General features: G+C 60.5%; 1 long non-coding RNA gene across 2 annotated transcripts; it reads right to left on the bottom strand.

The window, feature by feature from the left end:
* Window positions 1-1445: 1445 nt before the first annotated feature.
* On the bottom strand, window positions 1446-16596 carry LOC101902537 (uncharacterized). 2 transcript variants are annotated; one of them, XR_003033319.2, is made up of 3 exons: window positions 16213-16596; window positions 8033-10180; window positions 1446-7895 (listed from the first exon to the last, which is right to left on the bottom strand). It is a non-coding gene; the product is annotated as an uncharacterized lncRNA (long non-coding RNA). The 2 variants fall into 2 exon arrangements; XR_003033318.2 differs by having other exon boundaries at window positions 1446-10180.
* Window positions 16597-17488: the final 892 nt, after the last annotated feature.

Below are 17488 nucleotides of genomic sequence, written 5' to 3'. Positions count from 1 at the left end.
TGGCCGGCAGTTGGGAATCACTCACGGCTGCTCACGGGCGGCTCGTGATCGGTTATCTGGCCGGCAGTTGGGAATCACGCAGGACTGCTCACGGGCGGCTCGTGATCGCTTACTCTGTCTCTGTTGTCATTTAGTCGCTCAGCTGTGTCTGACTCTGTGACCCCACGGACTGTACCCACCAGGCTCCTCTGGCCGTGGGATTCTCCAGGCAAGCATGCTCGATTGGGTTGCCATTTCCTTCTCCAGGGGATCTTGCCGACCCAGGGATCGAACCTACGTCTCGGAATGTCTCCTGCGTCAGCAGGCGGGTCCTCACCTCTAGCGCCTCCTGGGACCCATGGCTCCCCGTGCCCCTCCCCTTGGTAACCTCGAATCTGTTCTCTATGCCTGTGTGTCTACTTCTGTTTCATGGAGACGCTCATTTGTGTCACGGCTGAGGTTCCGCACATAAGTGGTCTCACATGGTGCTGTCTTTGTCTGACTCACTCCACTTAGCCTGATCATCTCTAGGTCCATCCACTCTGTTGCGAATGGCGTTGTTTCGTTCCTTTTTATGGCTGAGTGATATTCCATTGTGTACATACACTGCATCTTCTTTACCCAGGCCTCTGTTGATGAACGCTTGGCTTGCTTCTGTGTTTCGGCTGCTGTAAATACTGCTGCTACTGGGGTGTGTGTATCTTTTCGAATTAGAGTTTTCTCTGGATGTATGTCCAGGAGTGGGATTGCTGGATCACATGGTAAATCTGTTAGTTTTCTAAGGAGCTTTCACTGTTCTCCACGGTGGCTGCATCCATTTATGTTCCAATGCGCAGCTTCTTTTTTTAAAAAAAAATATGTTTTAAACCTTTGCCTGAGATCGACTTGCACACAGCACTGTGTGTATTCGTTTACTCTTGGCTGTGCTGGGTCTTCACTGCTGCACGCAGGCTTTCTTCTCTAGTTGCGGAGACCGGGGGCGGCTCTGGAGTTGCCATGCTCGGGCTTCGCACTGCGGTGGCCTCTCTCGTTGCAGAGCCCAGGCTCCAGGCGCACGGGCTTCAGTAGCCACAGAACATGAGCTGGGTAGTTGCCACTTGCTGGCTTGGGGCACCTGGGTGTCAGGAGGAGTGGCGCAGAGGCCCACGAGCTCTGACTCTCAGGCCCTGAAACGTGCAGGCTTCAGTCGCTGTGGTGCACAGGCTTAGTTGCCCTGGTGTGTGGGATCTTCCTGGACCGGAGATCAAACCTGTCCCCAGCATTGGTGGGTGGTTTCTTTCCACACTTCTACCAGGGAAGCCCCAAGTGTACAGTTTCATAAACAGTCAAATACACATCTACCATGTATATGCCCTAACCACTCCCCATCTAGCATATACACCCACCCACCCCCACCTCCCATGTACACCCAACCACCCCCACCTCAATGTTTACCCAAGAGGAAGAAAGCATGTCCACACGAAGACTTGCAAGCGGATGCTCATGAGACCTTTATTTGGAAAAGCTCAAACTGGAAACAACTTAAATGCCCATCAGCAGAAAAACATGAAAGCGAACAGGGGCGACTCTGTGGGACAGAGTCCACTGGGCGGTGAGAAGGAATGGGCGAAGTGCTCAGGAAGGCGGTAGCAGTCACAGTGAAAGTCGCTCAGCGTGTCTGACTCTTTGGAACCCACGGACTATACAGTGCATGGAATCCTCCAGGCCAAAATAGTGGAGTGGGCAGCCTTTCCCTTCTCCAAGGGATCCTCCCAACTCAGGGATGGAACCCAGGCCTCCTGCGTTGCAGGCGGATTCTTTACCAGCTGAGCCACCAGGGAAGCCCAGGCTGGCAGGGGCAGTGCGGAATGCAAGAAGCCAAAGGAACAGGAGGGTTCCCTGCCTGGTTCCAAGGACAGAAGGCTCCGGAAAACGCAACAGTGAGCGTTTGCAGGGGGGCAGGTGGGAGAGGGGCATGAGGACTCCTTGGGAGCCACGCGTGTGCGTGCCGCCTGGCTGTGGCTGCAGGTCACACGACATGCGTGCGTGTGAGTCTGACACATGTCAAACCTGTCAGGCGGTGAGTTGCAAATGTCCATAGGTGGCCTGTATCTCGGCGGAGCTGCTCTCAAAAGGCATCAGGGATGGACTTGAAAGAGGCTGAAGGTGTGACGGCCCCCAGTCACAGCCCTGGAGCTGCATTTGCGTTTGTTTTCAGACCCAGAACCTGCTGCTTGGAGAGGGGAAGGTCCCGTACATCACGGTAAGCACTGCTGTTGGGGTCCCTCGACTGTTCCCCTGAGTAACCAAGGCCATTCACTCAAGAGGCTGTGTGCTTGAGGGGGTGTTAAATACAGATCACCAATACCCTGATCTTGAAGAGCTGCCATGGGTCCCTGTTAACGAGGAGACCCACGGGGTCAAGAAATAAACAGAGTCAGGTCAACGCCCAGCGACACTGGTCTGCTGGGCTCATAGACCCACTCAGCGGTCCTTGTCAGGGTCTCTGAATTTATAGTTGACACTGAGACACTTGGCAGTTAGTAGTCCCAACAACTGGATCTATGAGGGCACTCTGAAAGGTCCAGTAAGGAAGGTTAGGGACCGACTGTGTTTTCTTGGGCTCCAAAATCACTGTGGACAGTGAGTGCTGTCGTGAAATTAAAAGACGCTTGCTCCGTGGAAGAAAAGCTATGAAAAACTTAGAAAGCATAGTAAAAGCAGAGATATCATTTTGCCCACAAAGGTCTATATAGTCAAAATCATGATTTCTCCAGTAGTCGTGTATGGATGTGAGAGTTGGACTATAAGGAAGGCCAAGCACAAAGAATTGATGCTTTTGAACTGTGGTGTGGAGAAGACTTGAGAGTCCCTTGGACAGCAAGGAGATTAAACCAGTCCATCCTAAAGGAAATCAGCCCTGAATATTCATTAGAAGGACTGATGCTGAAGCTGAAACTCCAATACTTGGGCCACTTGATGTGAAGAGCCAGCTCATAGGAAAAGACCCTGATGCTGGGAAAGACTGAAGGCAAAAGAAGAGGGTGCAGAGGATGAGATAGTTAGATAGCATCACCAACTCGATGGATACAAGTTTGAGCAAACTCCGGGAGATAGTGAAGGAGAGGGAAGTCTGGCGTGCTGCAGCCACGGGGTCACAAAGAGTTGGACACGACTTAGAGGCTGCGCAGCAGCAACTGCGACCTAGCAGCCCCGCTCCTGGGTTTACATCTGCACAAAACCACGATCGGGAAGACACACGCACCCTGTGTTCATAGCAGCACTGTTTACAGTAGCCAAGACATGGAAGCACCTAAGCGTCCACTGACAGATGAGGGGATAAAGAGGACGCGATGTATATATATCACGAGAATGGCAACCCACACCAGTATTCTTGCCTAGAGAATTCCATGCACAGAGGAGCCTGGCAGGCTGCGTCCATGGGGTCTCAAAGAGACGCACACTGCTGAGCGAGTAACACTCACATGTGCACACACACACACACACGCACACACACACAACACACACACAGGCACACGCACGCACACACGTGCACACGCATGCACGCATGCATGCACACGCACACACACATACAACACACACAACACAAGCACGCACAGTGGAGTATTACTCACCTATAAAAAATGAAACAATGGCATTTGCAGCAACATGGATGGGCCTGGAGGGTACCATACTAAGGAAGTAAGTTAGACAGAGACAGACAGACAGTCTATGATGTCAATTATATGTAGAATCTAGAAAATGATACAAACAGAAAGAGACTCACAGACATAGAAACAGAAATTGCGGTTACCAAGGGGGAAAGGAGGAGAGCGGGATACAGCAGGAGCTTGGGATCAGCAGATACACACTCGTACGTATAAAACACACCAAAAGCAGGGGCCTGCTGGACAGCACAGGGGACCGTATTCAGTGTCTTGTGATAGCCTGTAATGGAGAAGCGTACAAAGAGCACATATTTACCTAAATCACTTTGCTGCACACCAGAAACTAAAACAGCATCGTAAACGGATTTGTAGGAAACGGGAGCCGCCAGCCTGGTCGGCGGTGCGCATCCCGTCGGCCCTCGCGGCCGGGCGAGCCCCTGCTCCCCTACACGCTCAGCCGCGTGGGTGTCACCCTCCCACTGCTGATACTCAGGGCTCGTGTCCTTGCCGTCTGTCCCTGTCTGACTCTCCCTCCCCTCTGGTAAGGTCCTGCAGGTTGCACGCTGGGTCATGCGGTGATGCCAGGCTTGCAGCTGGCTTGGAAGCCAGGAAAGGACCCGGCTCCTCACAGGGAAGGGGTCTGCTCCCACGCAGGCTCAGAGCGCCCGTAAAGCTCAGGCTGGAACTCAGCATCCCGGGGGCGTCCATCCAGCTGTCCCGGCTCCACCGTCGGGGTCCCAGGTTTTCCTGAGCAGGGCCATGGCGGCAGCCCCGCACCAGAGGCTTGGACACCTGATGGTCACCCTGGAGCTCACCTCTCTCTGGGAGCCGCAAGGGACTGGCTTTCTTGCTCAAGTCCCTGGCGTGCACGCGTTGCCCTCGGGTTTTCATGGTCCTTCCGTCGAGTAACTCAGTCATAACCCCAAGTTCCATTGTCTGCCTGCCATCAGCCCCCTCCTCACCCTGACGTTTCAAATGCCAGAACCACCGCTCGAGTGACGGAGATGAGATAGGGCCGAGACGGCATAGGTGGGAGGCCTCACTCACCTCCGTGCTCTGAGCAATATTTCTTCTTCTCCAGTTTCCTTCGCCACCGTCCAAGGTGCATTCTGCAAAGATACATTATTTTCATAGCCTGAAAAAAAAACAAAACTCAGCCTCTTTATAAAACACAAGAAAAAGTAGCCTTAGGAAGAAAAAATTAAGAACTTGTGTGGCTGACAACGCTGACGGCCTCCCAAGCCTGAGGGCCACAGCAGTGGCTGCACCCATCACGGTGACCGCGGATCAGGCCGCCCTGGCCTGCGGGGCCTTCAGCGCTCGGTCAGCCCCGCACCGAGCCGTTGGCGAGGCCTCGGAGGGGGAAACCCGTCAGGGGAGCCAGCTACCCTCTCAGACAGTCCACCTTCTTCCTCCAGCTCACGTAACTGCTCAGGTGGGTGTTCAGCGGGGCCTCCAGGTGGGACTCCGGGACCCAGGCTCCTCCCACAGGTCACCTGTCCCCCTTCCATCGTCCAGAGGAAGAGAGGGAACCCCTCATTCTGACAGGTGGAAACCGAGCTGCTCGTGGGCCGTCCCCTGGGACGTCCCTTGGCCACATGCTGGGTCAGGTTCAGGGCTGAAGACTGGAGGGGACAGCAGACTGGCCGGGGAGACCTGGAGCTCTGCCGGTGGGTGACGTCCACCAGCAAGGACAGGAAGAGGAGCAGGCCAAGCGCAGGGGACACGGCGCGTCTGGGGGTCAAGGATGGAGCCAGCGAGAGGGCTGAGGAGGAGGGCAGGAAGGTGCCAGGGCCAGCCTCGGCCGCCAGGTCCCTGGAGACCCGGGAGACCGCCTAGAGGAGGGTGAGGATGAGGGAGGCAGGTAGGGTGGGGACGGGGCTGGGCAGGGCGGGAAGCAGCAGTTTGTGGCTCAGATCCACACAGAGGGACCCGGGTGCTCAGGGCATCGAGGCCCGCAGGAGGTCCCGCCCCCATGCCCAGCCCCTGCCCCAGGGAAGATGTGGCGGCACCCCGGCCGCGGGTGAAAACTCTCCGCGGCTCCCGCTGCCCAGGGTGTGAGCGTCTGCTCCCCGGAGGGGCCGGCAGGGTCCATCGGGCAGGAACCTGGGGGCCACATGGAGGGTGTGGACCTAGGAAGTGCAGACCAGAAGGGGCATAGTGGACGCTGGCTGGGAGGGGGCTGGAGATGCTGGAGAGAAGGATGACGGCGGCCTGAAGTAGGTGCCGGGCACCGGACGAATCCAGCCTCTGGGCTGTGCTGGGGCGGCAGGTGTGAATTCCAAGCCGGGCAGCCAGGCTGGCCCACAGGCAGAACTCTGCCTCTGAGCCGGGCCCCAGGAGATCCCCGGGGAGCACAGTCAGGAGCCCGCTCGATGGTCCAGGTGCAAGGGACAAAGAGGGACTGGGCCTCGGACGGGGCGAGACAGTGGGCCGTGCGACACGCCCGTGTGTCTGAAGGCGCGGGAAGGGGGCCAGAGGGCACAGCGGCCCGTGGGCAGGCCGTGGGCAGGAGCTTCCAGCGAAGGGAGACACAGGTGAGAATTCATCAGGAGGGCGGGCTCGATTCGACCTGAGCCCCAGGGAGAGCGGGCATGAAGGGGGCCCTCAGATCCCAGCTGGGGTGACTGGATGGCACTGCCCCAGGTGCGAGCGAGGGCGGCGGTGGTTCTGGCTCCAGGGCACGTGGAGCGGACATGCAGGTGAGTCTGGAGCTCAGGAGAGGCGGCCCTAGGGGTGGCTGTCTGCAGGAGGTGGGCACCCCAGCGGTGCCCAGCGGTGCCCAGAGGATGCCCAGGACAGAAGTGCCCCAGGGACGGAGCCAGGGAGGTTGGGCCTCTGTCCTGAGCCCCCGACACCCTTCTATCCCCCGTCCTCCCACCCATTCCCTTCCCAGGCCACCCCATCTGTCCACAGAACTTCTGTGGGAGCCCCTAACCCAGTGCACGGCACCATTGACAGGTGGGGAAACTGAGGCTCGGGGGTAGGGGCTCCCCCAGGGCTTGTGGGGGTTTGACTTGGCTACAGAGCTGGACAGCAGGCTTTGGATACCCTCACCCTGCCGACAGGGTGCCATACCCCGGCGTGGCTTCTCTGTGCTGGTGACGGGAGCCGGGCTCAGTCAGCTGAGGCTGGCCTGGAGATGGAGCTCCCAGGGCGGCAGCCCCTCCTCCCCAGGCCCTAAGTGCTTCCAGACCCTGCTCTGCGTGGCCTTATCTGTGCCTTTGATCTGTCTCATTCATCCTGAGCCTGTCTCCCCTTCCTGTGTGTGCCCGCCTGGGGGCTGGTGCACAGCGGGGGCCACAGGCTAGGTCAGCGAGGCTCTGAGCGGAGCACGGAGCTGGCGAGGGCGTCCTTCTCTGTTCCTTGGGCGCAGCTGGAGGCAAGGCCGCCCCCCAGGATGGAGGGGAAGCCCCATCCCACAGCCACACCCGGCACAATCCAGGTGTTAAGCGTGGGTGGGGGTCCCAAGGTTCTGCTCCTTGAACGCAAGCTCCTCATGAGAGGAGTTTGTTTTGATCACAGCTCTACCTCAGCATCTGGAACGGTGTCTGGTGTCCACTGAGGCTGAGTACAGGGAGAGTGAGCTAGTGGGTGAGTGAGTGAATGCGCTACCCAATAAATGAACGAGTGAGTGACTGAGTGAATGAGTGAGCAAGCCAATGAATGAAGGACTTAACAAATGAGTGAGTGAATAAGTGAGTTAATGAAATAGTGAGTGAGAGAATGAGTGAGTGAGTGAGTGAGTGAACGAGCTTGTTAACGAGTGACTCAGGGAATGGCTGAGGGAGTGATCGAGGGGCGGAGGAACGTGGACCAGAACGAGTCTGCGCCTCCTGGGCTTGGCCTCCACCCTCCGTCCTGTCTCCCCGTGGCCAGGCTGGGGTGGGGCTGGCACACACCCGTGCCCAGTGTCCTGGGCGCCCTGGCCTCCTGGGGTGCTGTCCTCACGTCCTGAGGGTCCCGGTCTGGGAGCTCCCGGATCTCCCCCGTGCATTGCCGTGGGCTTCCCCAGCTGGATGCTCTGTGTTCTGGCCCTGGTCCATCCAGAGCCCTCTAGGTCTACAGGCCTCAGAGCATCCGTCTGGGACAAGGAGGGGCCCCCTAGAGGCTCAGGGGGCCTCAGCCTCACCTTGTGGTCCAAGGGGTTGAGGGCAGGTCTGGATACGGCGGAGCAGTGTGGGCTCTGCAGCCACTTCTGGAAGGCGCCTGGCACAGCCCCGGGCCACTTCCCCATCAGGAGAGCGCGTCCCTCCGGGTGGACCCTGCCTGGCGAAGGGGCAGGACGGAGGCTGGGAGTGGGGACCCTGCAGCCTTGAGCTCAGACCCGCTCCTCCGGGCCCTGCCTGTGGAGGTGCACACGGATCCAGCAAAGGCTCTTCCCGGCTCGGCCTTGAGATGCTCACCAGCCTGCCGGACTCTCCTTCCTAGAAGCGGCCTTTGGGCTCTGCAGACCCGGGCTTTCTCTGCCTGCTCTGGAAGGTGCTTCCGGAGAACAGGGGCTCCTGCAGTGGGTGCAGAGGGCGCCCCTGAGGGAGCCCTAGGCTCTTTGATAGCTGAGTGGGCTGAGTCAGCCAGAGGTCCCCAGGGCTCTGTGACTCCCGTAAAGATCCAGAGCCTTTCTCTGTTTGGGGTCTGGTGAGGCTCCCTGAGGTCAGACACTGCGTGGCCGGGCCTGTGTGCCTTGGAGGGCATGAAAGTGAGGCGGCTTCCCTGCTGTCAGTCTCCCTGTGAGGCTGGGGGCTGCTGGCCGCCACACCCCACAGGGGCTGCCTGAAATGGGCTGGAGCCTCCCAGAAAGGAGCCACCACCTCGTCTTTATGCACTAGGCTGCCCGGGTCTGCAGGTCCCTCCCTCGACCCCAGACAGGCCGCTCCACCGTCTCACATCCAGAAGGCTCCGCGTCCAGGGTCCTGTCCGCCCCCGACTGCCTCAGTGAACATGCAGGGTCCAGGCTGGGGTCTCCCTGCGGGCCTGTGTGCACTGTGGGGAAGGCGGGGCTGGAAGGGATGCAGCCAGCCTGGGGTCTGGTTTGGGCTCAGAGCAAATATTGTGCTGAACCAGTTCTGGGGTGCTCGGGGGTGCTGGTGTGTGCTGCCCGCGTGTGTCTGTGTGTCTGAGTGTTTTCTCTGGGAGCCCGCATTGACTGGCTGCCGCCAGCTCCATGGAGGGACACAGGGTGGCTGGCAGCATCTCGGGGCCCCATGCCCGTACCTCACTTTCAGCTCCGATTTTCGTCTGCGAGGCCCGTCATCGAGGCCACTCTGTGACCAGGAGCCCTGTTCTCTCAGGTCCAGAGGAGACCCTGGTCCTGAGAACCCCGGGACCGGCCCCTGCCGGCACCACCCACTTCCGCCTGGGGGCCTTGATGGGGTGCTGGGTCCCAGACGGCCACGGCCAGGCCGCCGGTGCACTGCTGGGCCTTGCTCCGTGGCGTGGCGTCCTCTCTGTCCTTGGCCAGGGCCTGGGGCGGCCGCCTGCCTGGCTCCCCAAGGGAAGGCCCTGGGAAAGGGGTGACCTGGGGGGTCAAGGGTCCGGCCCCTTCCAGCGGCCTCCCAGGTCCCGCTGACAGGGCCCAGCCGGGCCCACCACCAACTCCAGGCCAGAAGCAAGAGCAGCCTCTGAGGGTGAGGGCAGGAGAGAAGCCGGGATGCTCTGGGCAGCGGGGGTTGGCACCAGGGCCACGTGATGGGGAGGAGAGGGGGTGGGGGGGCAGGACTCCACCTCCACAGGCCTGTCCCTCAGCTGGAGTCTGAGGGAAGGATGCATACCCAGCCTTTAGGGGGTGGCTCAGACAGAGGAGACACAGGACACCCTTCTGGACGTAGGACCCATGATAAGAGGGGTGGGGATGGCACCCTGGGCAGCAGATTTCAGCTCCATAGACAGAAGGGCGGGCCGAGAGCCACGGCCCCTCAACGCAGGAAAGTGCTGCAAAGGCAGTGAGCGCCCCGCGGCTGGGAGTGATCGAGCAGAGACCAGCTGGGAGAGCTGTGAAGCACTCTCAGGGGGAGTGTCTTGGCCCTGGGCACCTGGGACCTGCGTCGCTGCCCTCAAGTAGAGGGCATCCTGAGATCCAGCCACAGCCGGCAGGTTGGAGGCTCTTACCACAGCCACAGGGCAGCTTGTTGCTGGAAACAGGCACTGAATCCAGAAGAGCATCCTGAGGGCAAACACTGACTCCCACAGAGCCTGCGTGCCCCCGCGCTGGGCTGCCTTCCTGTCCGCATGCTCTGCGGGCACTTGAATGAGGACTAATTTCGGTCCAAGAAAGATGGAATCAGACGCCTGACCTCTAGGGATCGGTACCCTCCGGCTGGGGTCCGCGAGGTGGTCGAAGCTGGCTGCCTTGGCACCTTCCTCCAGGGCGAGACCACCGACGGGCACTCACGTGTTCGAGCATCGCAGCCCCCAGCAGGCTGAGCAGGGCCATGGAGCAGCACTCTCAGACGCCCCCTCGTCCCTGCCTCCAGGCAGATGTCGCAGCTTTGGGTCCTGCCAGCCTCCTCATTCCCCCAACCTTGCTGACATCGCACACCTGTATTTTTCAGTCCCTGAAAAGATATTTGAATATGGGGCTTTCCCCCCCAATTTTGATGGACAATTTCAAACACTTTTTCCAGTAGTCATGTACAAATGTGACAGTTAAACCATAAAGAAGCCTGAACGCCGAAGAATTGATGCTTTTGAACTGTGGTGCTGGAGAAGACTTTTGAGAGTCCCTGGGACTGCAAGGAGATCCAACCGGTCTGTCGTAAAGGAGATCAGTCCTGAATATTCACTAGAAGGACTGATGCCGAAGTGACCACTGCTTCCTCCCTGTCCTAACACTCGGACTCCCGGCCCCCCATCTGCTCACCAACACCCACTGAGCCAGCCTACCCCCTGCCCCCTCCAGCCCAAATGCACATCCTAGCCTCACATCCAATATTTTGGCCACCTGATGCGAAGAACTGACTCGTTGGAAAAGGCTCCAGTGCTGGGAAAGATGGAGAGCAGGAGGACACTAGGAGAAGGAGGGCCCCTGCACTCCCCGCCGGCGCCAGTAAACTCTGGGCACTGGCTTCACCCCAGCTTCCCCAGATGAGGAACGGACCACAGCGCTCCCTCCCCCGACCCTGGCTTTGAAACCGATCAGAGGAGAGGAAGCCTCCAGAGAGGGGGTGCATGTGGGGAGTGGGGCCAGTGAACAGATGCAGGACCGTCAGGATGAAAGGGAGAGGGGTCCACCCAAAAAAAGGGGGGAAATTTATGTCTGACTGTCATCCTGGGGGCTCTGAAAGCTTGTGAGGGGCCTGGAGTGGCAACTGGAGCCCCCAGAGTGGACCGTGGATGGCTGATGGGGTGGAGGGGGCAGGAGACCCAGAGATGGTCAGATCTGTCCATGGTGGCGGCCAGGAGGGGCAAAGGGGAGCCCCTGCGGGCAGGGCCAGCTCTCAGGGCCGGAGGGGCCCCGGGGACAATCACGGGCGTCAGGGGCCGGGTCTCAGCACAGCCAGTGGGGTGCGGATTAGTGGGTTGGTCCGGAGCTGCCGGCCACAGCTGTGAGTCTAGGATGTGCGTTTGGGCTGGAGGGGGCAGGGGGTAGGCCGGCTCAGCGCGTGTTGGTGAGCAGACGGGGGGGCCGGGAGTCCGAGTGTTAGGACAGGGAGGAGGCAGTGGTCACCATCCGCACGCCGAGGACAGTCCAGGAGGGGTGCGTGACCCATGGGGCCTGAGGATGTGGCAACCACAGGGTCAGCGGTGAGCTTCTGGGCTGTGGTCATCAAGTGCAGAGACAGAAAGGAGGGTGCGGGGGCCGGGGGCCGGGGCCGGGGGCTGGGGCGGGGTGGCAGGGGCGGGGTGGCAGGGGCGGTTTACTGGGGACAGAGTGTCCTTTTGGCAGGATGGATGGATTTCTGGAGACGGATGGTGACCTTGGTTCTTCAGCGTGAGTGTGATTAACGCCACTCGGAAACAGTTGAAATGGTAAACTTTCTGTCATTGTGTATATTTTACCACAATCGAAAGAAGATGCAATCCACTTTGTCTTCCTCGATTTTTAGATTTGTATGTGGCGATTTGGCCATGATCTGGCTTTGGTGCCATTTGAAAAGCTCATCATTGTTTAAGCAAAGAGGAAAGCCCTTTATTCTGTGTAAACTGTGGGGGAAACCCTTTAGTCTCTTGAAACGCTACTGTATTGCATTTAAAAGTGGTGGATGAGGCCGCCATGCGCTTCCTTGGTGGTAAAAAATCTGCCTGCAGTGCAGGAGCTGCATGTTCGATCCCTGGGCTGGAAAGCTCCCCTGGAGGAGGAAATGGCGGCCCACTCCAGTCTTCTTGCCTGGAGAATCCCATGGACCGAGGAGCCTCGAGGCCTAACAGTCCATGGGGTTGCAGAGAGTCAGACACGACCGAAGCAACTTAACAGGGATGCCCAGCCACCGTAAGTGCCCAGACCAAGCGCCACTGTGAGATTCAGTTCGGCTGTAAACGTCTGGTTTAGCCGCTTTGGCCACCTGCATCGTTCGGGGTCAGCCAGTGGCGGCCAGGGGCTGGATGACGGTCGTGTTTCTGTAAACCCCTTGCTATCAGCAGGCAGCCCCTCCTTCTTGACTGGCAGCCTTGAGCTGCTTTCCTTAGGGGAACTGAGGCTTTGCAACACAGATCCAGAGACCTGGGGCCCACAAAGCCTAAAATACTTTCCCTCTGACCTCTTATAGAAAAAGTTCTCTGCTTCCTGATCAAATACATAGGATACTCCTTTGCTGAGTATTCCCTCAGACTTTTATAATTCTTCCTCTGGGTCACAACGGAAACCAGCCGCAAGACAAAATGAACAAGAAGCTCAAATGCTTCATCTGTCAAACAACGGCCCCAGGACCGGAGCCTGAGCAACTGAAATTCTGGTGGTCTTCCCAAGGGAGGCTGCAGAGGAATGGCATTCGCAGTGCGGAAGTGGCAATCCCACTCACGGGGGACACATCTGAGAGGCTTCTAGGTCCCAAAGAGGACTGAGAAGACATGTAGGGGGCCGGGGGACCCGCCCAGTAGTCGGCGGCGGGGAGGCAAGTCTGGGATCACCCCACCATGGGAGCGATTGCCCAGAGACGGGGAGCAGGGACCAGGCGGGGACAGCGAGACCCCACGACGGGGATGGGGCAGCAGCGTTCTCCGGCGTCCCTAATCACTGCAGACGGTGACCGCAGCCATGAAATTAAGAGACTTACTCCTTGGAAGGAAAATTATGCCAACCTAGAGACCACATTAAAAAGCAGAGACATTACTTTACCAACAAAAGTTGGTCTCGCCGAGGCTATGGTTTTTCCAGGAGTCATGTATGGATGTGAGAGTTGGACTATAAAGAAAGCTGAGTGCCAAAGAATTGATGCTTTTGAACTGTGGTGCTGGAGAAGACTCTTGAGAGTCCCTTGGACTGCAAGGAGATCCCACTAGTCAATCCTAAAGGAAATCAGTCCTGAACATTCATTGGAAGGACTGATGCTGCTGAAGCTGAAACTCCAATACTTTGGCCACCTGATGCGAAGAGATGACTCATGGGAAAAGACCCTGATGCTGGGAAAGACTGAAGGCAGGAGGAGAAGGGACGACAGAGGGTGAGATGGCTGGATGGCATCACCAACGTGATGGACCTGGGTTTGGGTGGACTCTGGGAGTTGGTGATGGACGGGGAGGCCTGGCGTGCTGCGGTTCATGGAGTCGCAAAGAGTCGGACACGACTAAGCGACTGACTGAACTGAAACGCCATTGCAAGTGGCAAAGCTCTGACTATGGGGGAGGCCACGTGATGGCAGAGACTGGCGTGAGGCAGACACAGCCCAGGACGGCTGGGAGCCCCCCGGAGCTGGAAGAGGCAGGAGGGACCCTCCCCTAGACCTCACAGGGAGCTCGCTGACCTGTAGCCCTTGGCTCAGGGACAGGGACAGCCCCCCAGAGCTGCTTCCTAGGGGCAGCATCCCCAGAACCCTCCCCAAAGGCCATCTGCAAAGAGACGGGGGTCTGGGCTGCAGCCCCTGGAGCAGCCTGCCCGCCCAGTAAGCACCTTGCGTCCCAGCCTGGGCTTCTCAGCTCCGGGACAGGTAAGGCTGGACACATGGGGGCCAGAGAACCTGGGACCTCACACTGCCTCTCCCAGAAAGGACGGCGCCCCCCCAACCTCTGCTTCCTGCCGCCTGAGTCCCCAGAGCTGTCTGCCCAGGCGCACACCTGGATGGCAGACGCCCATATCCCAGCCACAGCCCGGGCCAGGGACCCAAGGAGCCGCCGGCTGGAAGCCAAGGGGCTGAGGGCACGGGGGCAGCCACGGCTGCCGACGGACAAACCAGGGTCTGACTGACAGCAGGGCGTGGGCACCCAGCATGGGGAAGGGGCAAGAGCCAGGGCAGGACCAGAGCCCCAGCCGCCCGTGGGCCTTTACTGGGTTCTCTGCCCCGTGGGGCAGGCGATGCCCTTTGCTCAGCTGATGGGCAGGGTGCCCCAGATTGGGCCTCACAGCCCAGCAGGCATCCTGACTACTGGGCCCACGGGGTGCTGGGGGACTGTGTGCAGGCAGGGCCTCAGGCCTCTGGGGCTCGCTGGGGCAGGTGTGGACCGGGTTCCAGAAATCGGGTAGTAGCCCCAGCCCCGAGCCCCCCACCACACACCCAGGTGCCTCACCACACCCCCAAGGCCCCCCACCACATGCCCAGGCTCCCCATCACACCCCCAAGGCCCCCCCACTACACACCTGGGCTCCCCATCACAACCCTGAGGCCCCCACCACATGCCCAGGCTTCCCCAGATGCCACTACTTGGAACCACTTGGAAATGGAGCCCTGTCTGGCCCACGGGGTCGCTGAGAAGACCCTGCGGCCACCACGCCAGCCGAAAACAGCTCAGTCACCAGAGCGCGCGGAGCTGTTAGGTTATAAATCGGAAACAGCCGCATTCTGCCGACGTCTCTGCCTGCTGCTTCCCAGCTGAGGGGCCCAGGGTCCAGCCGGGCCTGGGGTCTGCCCCGAGGACACTGGCCCCTCCGGTCTCTACTCCCGCGCAGTGGCAGGGGCACAGCGCCCCCGCCTCAGACTCCCGCAGCCCCTTACGTGGCGATGGAGAGCAAGATCGGGGTCCTCCTTTGGGGAAAGAAACTGTAACTGTGTAGTGACAGCCATGAGCGAGACTCACCGCGGGGACCCTGGGCAATGCATGCGCCTGTCAGGCTGTTTCTATGTAGCCTAAAACCAACACGTTGTTCTCTGTCCATTCATCTCAACTGTTATTTTACTTTATCTGGGGGCCATGCCATCCCATTTGTGGGCTGCTGATTCCTCAACCAAGAACCGAACCCGCGCCCTCAGCAGTGAGAGCGCAGGGCTCTAAGCCCTGGGCCACCAGGGAGTCCCTTTCTCAATCTTCAGAACCTCAGAAGCAGGTGCCGCGAGCCGCTCTGGGCCCCGGCCTTGTTGCCACAGCTTGGCGGGAGCCTCCTGGGTGGGGATCTGGGGAGAACCCCGACCCAGGGCCACACTCTGGAGCTCTGCCTGCGTGCAGACTCCAGCAGCCGCTGCTTCACTCAGCCCCGCAGGTCTCGCCTGGCTCCCACTCCCTCTGCCCTTCTGCAGCGGCCCCCAGGCCTGTTTCTAGCCGGCTGCTGGTTCAAGTCAGACCCCCAACCCAGGTCTGGGTGCTGTGCACCAGCCAACCCGCAGCTCTGCCTTCAAGACCTGCGCAGCCCCAGACACCCCCCACCTCCCAAGGCTTCACCCCACCCCTGCGGCCCCCCACCTCCCAAGGCATCACCCCACCCCTCCCTGGCCCACCCTTCAAGTGCATCCCTGGGCAGCAGGCAGAGGGGCCCTGGTAAAGCCGGGCCAGAGCCCCTTGGAGCTCCCAGGCTTGTAGGAGGAGCAGGGCCCAGGACCTGGGCCACATGCAGGTCCCCAGGAATGGCCAGCTGGGGCGGCGAGGCTGCGGCCCCCAGGGAGCTCCCAGAGGTGGGAAGTCTGGCTTGGACGGCCCCCACTCACTGTCTCCTTCTAGACATCCAGCCCGGCCTGGGACGCCCACCCGCCTGGGGGCTGGCGCATCCCGGCTTCCTGCCCGCCTCGGGCTCCTCGGCCCTCGCGTGCTCCTCGACCTGCCCGCTCCAGGCACCTCCTGTGGTCCTCCCGGCCAGATCCAGCCCTCACCACCCGCCCCCAGGGGCGGGGCCGGGCCTGCCCTGCCCCTGCGCACCCTCAGTGCAGACGCCCAGCGCCGAGCAGGCCCCGAGAACATCACTGACGAGAGAGATGGGCTCTCCTGGTGAGTCTGGGGGGCGGGTCAGGCTGCGGGTGCGGGACATTGACTCTCCCCAGGGAGTCTCCCACCTGGCTGCCCAGGGAGGCAACGCCCTGCCCCTCTGAGTGGCCGCTTGTGGCTCCGCTAGGGGGGTGGCTGCCAGCCCGTCCCCATGAGCTGCCACCCGCCTGCCCGAAGTTTGGACTTTCCAGGCTTCCAGGGCAATGCCCTCCTGAGCTGGTGGTGAGGGGTGTTTGACCACAGCCAGTTGCCCCGGCCCCTCCGGAGCAGGCCACGTCACCAGCCCCTGCCTGGGTCCCCTTACCTGTGACAGCCCCACCTCCAGCACTGGCCAGCAAGGGGCCCCATGGTGGAGGAGCCTCGGGAAGTGGCTGCTGAATCAGGTCGGCGAGTCAGACGTGGTCATAGAGGAGGGAGATGTGGTCGGCACCGAGGGGCTGACATTTGAGCTGGGTATGGAAGGCATGCGGGGCCTGCAGCAGGAAGGAAGGAGGAGCTGCTGCTCCTGGCAGAGGAGCAGAGGCCCAGGTGGTGGGAACCGGGGGCACCTGGAGTGCAGGAGGAAGAGTGAGTGCCCGGGGCTCTGGCCAGGGGCCTGGGGTAGAACCAAGGGTGTCGGGGAGCCACAGAAGGCTCCGGAGACAGAGCAGTGGCCCTCTCAGCCAGAAGGCAGAGCCTGCCTGGCCACAAATCAGTGATTGCGAGCGGTCCCTGTGGTCCCACCCCCGGGTGAGACGTGGCACCTCATCCTAGGCGCTCCCAGCCAACCATGGCCACGGGCATCGCCCTCTTAAAGTGACAGAGCCCTGGGGGCTGGCCCGAGGCTGAACACGGGAGGTGGGGGTGGGCAGGAGGGCAGGCAGGCGATGGTGAGGGGAGGGGGTACTGCCTGGGCAAAGGGCAAAGACAGGAATGTGCAGGGCGTGTGCCCAGAGAGGAGCCGCCAGACTTGGCCGGGCCCTGGACGTCCGGAACAGTGGGAGCAGGCCGCCGAGGCTGGCCGCAGGCCCACGGAGTCCTTGTGGCTCTCAGCCCAGACACGCGGCCCAGGGGGCGTCCTGAGGTCCCTCGGAGACTGGCCTCCAGGCTGCCAGCCTGGACCTGAGTTGAGAGGCACGGAGGGGACAGGTCAGACCTGCCCAGTGGCCTTGGGGCTGCCACCTCCTCACTACATGCCCATCCAGCCCGGAAGGAAACTGGGAGCCATCACAAGCTAAAACTCACTGGTAAACAAAGCAGGAGGTCCGGTTGGGAAATGGAAAGCCCAGATCCCGGAGAGCCCTGAGTCGTCGCCATGGGCTCCCCTGCGTCCCCGGGGACAACAGGGCTGACTCAGGGAGGCGGGGTCACCAAGGACGAGGCCCCGGGTGCGGAAGGCGGGGGTCAGCCCCTAGCAGGTACACGTGGCCCTGATCGTGGACGCCGACCCTGCAAGCAGGGGGCCACAGCACCAGTCCCACCTGGGCCTGGGGGGCCTGACCGGAGCACGGCGCTGAGCAGAGGCCCGAGGGGTTTCATTCCACTGTGCCCCAGAGTGGGTGCCACGTCACCCTGGGAGGCCCAGCGCCCCTCAACCTTCC

Source organism: Bos taurus, chromosome 29, assembly GCF_002263795.3.
Source record: "Bos taurus isolate L1 Dominette 01449 registration number 42190680 breed Hereford chromosome 29, ARS-UCD2.0, whole genome shotgun sequence".
NCBI classification, from domain to species: domain Eukaryota; kingdom Metazoa; phylum Chordata; class Mammalia; order Artiodactyla; family Bovidae; genus Bos; species Bos taurus.
Note: the sequence above shows the minus strand (reverse complement) of the source record. Positions and strands in the feature narration are given on the sequence as shown.